The following is a 1,806-nucleotide window of genomic DNA, read 5'->3' on the forward strand; positions in this document are numbered from 1 at the left end:
TTATCATATAATTGCCATATTCAAAATTTCCTGAGTTATGACCTTACCATACCTGGATTGATTTATTACTATACGTGGATTAATTATGATTTATTACTATATGATTTATTACTATACGTGGATAGCCTTACCATACCTGGTGGTAATTTAAATTTATTACCATATTCGATATTTCCCGAGTTATGGCCTTACCATATCTGGATTGCTAGCCTTTGGGGTAATTTAAATTTATTACCATATAATTGTCATATTCAAAATTTCCTGAGTTATGACCTTACCATACCTGGATTGATTTATTACTATACGTGGATTAATTATGATTGATTACCATAAATACGTTGGGTATTGCCGGTCAGACGAGAAAAGAGAAAAACCGGTGGGAGGGGCTGGTGGGAGGTGGGACGAAGAAAAACCGGTTGAAAATAAACCGGTTGAAAATAAACCGGTTGAAAGTGGGAGGGACTATTCAACCAATTCGTCCATTAGGAGTAGAGATAGATGGGGCACCTAGGTGCCCAGGCACCTTGATTGTTTTGGAAACCGTGATATATTTAATTTATTTTCTAACTATTCTTCATGCAAGACTTTCCATGTTTATATTTTATTTTTGTTTTTTAAATATTAGACATGCAAGACTTGCCATATAATAAATTGTATTAATGTTGATTTGTTTTGAACTGTCGCGGGTGTCTAATACGTGTATTTTTGTTTCCTAATAGGGGTATCTAATACCTACCAACGAAATTATATATATATATATATACGCAGATACCTATATATATTTAATAAATTTTTTTGGAACTATTACATTTTGTTCGTATGTATGTTTCTAATATATATTCAATATATCATATGACTAATGTATGATACCCACGCTATAATATACCCTACGGCGATAAGAGTGAAACATACCTCCTATTTATTTACCCAATTTATCGTATACCCTAATGTCCAAATTGTACATATATACCTATTAGGTATATATTGGATATACCTATGGTATCTTATACCAAATGGATGTTCGTATGTCTGTTTATAATGAATTAATTTCCAAGGTATATGGCATTTAAAAAAAATTAAGACCGGGTCATACCCATGGTCTCATATACCTAATATATTGTATACCTATTGTAAAAAAAACATTTCCACGGATGAGTACAACGTACCTTTTACTAATATATATATGAAAAATGTCTTCATACGCATTAATTTCTTATTTGTGTCTCTCCTATTTCTATTAATAGCTGTCAAATATGGAATGTTGCCATGCGTGGAATTCTCTTTCCTATTTGCTACTACTACATAATTATAGCCTTGCATGCTACTAATGGTTCATATTTATGGTAGTTATTCTGCCATAATTATTTCCAAATCAGTCAATTGTAATGTAATACATGAACACGCATCTAAATGCAATCGAGTGGTCGAAAGGCTAGGAGCCTGGGCACTTAGGTGTCCCAAACTGCCGTCCTATATATATATATATATATATATATATATATATATATATATATATATATATATATGCATTTTAGAGTATGATTCACTCATTTTTGCTTCGTATGTAGTCCATAATGAAATCTCTTCAAAGACTTATATTTAAAAACGGAGGGAGTATTCAATATATGTATCACATATAAGGTGGAATATTGCTCAGCATTGCAGTTAATTTCATCATTTAACTTATCGCCAAAAAATTATAGTGTATCCACTCTTTATTTGACTACTATCGTGTTTGCGTTTCAAATTATGAAGTTTGCACAAACTGAAAAGTTTCTAGAGTTTCCATAGCATGTAAACAACAAC

Source organism: Triticum dicoccoides, chromosome 2A, assembly GCF_002162155.2.
Source record: "Triticum dicoccoides isolate Atlit2015 ecotype Zavitan chromosome 2A, WEW_v2.0, whole genome shotgun sequence".
NCBI classification, from domain to species: Eukaryota; Viridiplantae; Streptophyta; class Magnoliopsida; order Poales; family Poaceae; genus Triticum; species Triticum dicoccoides.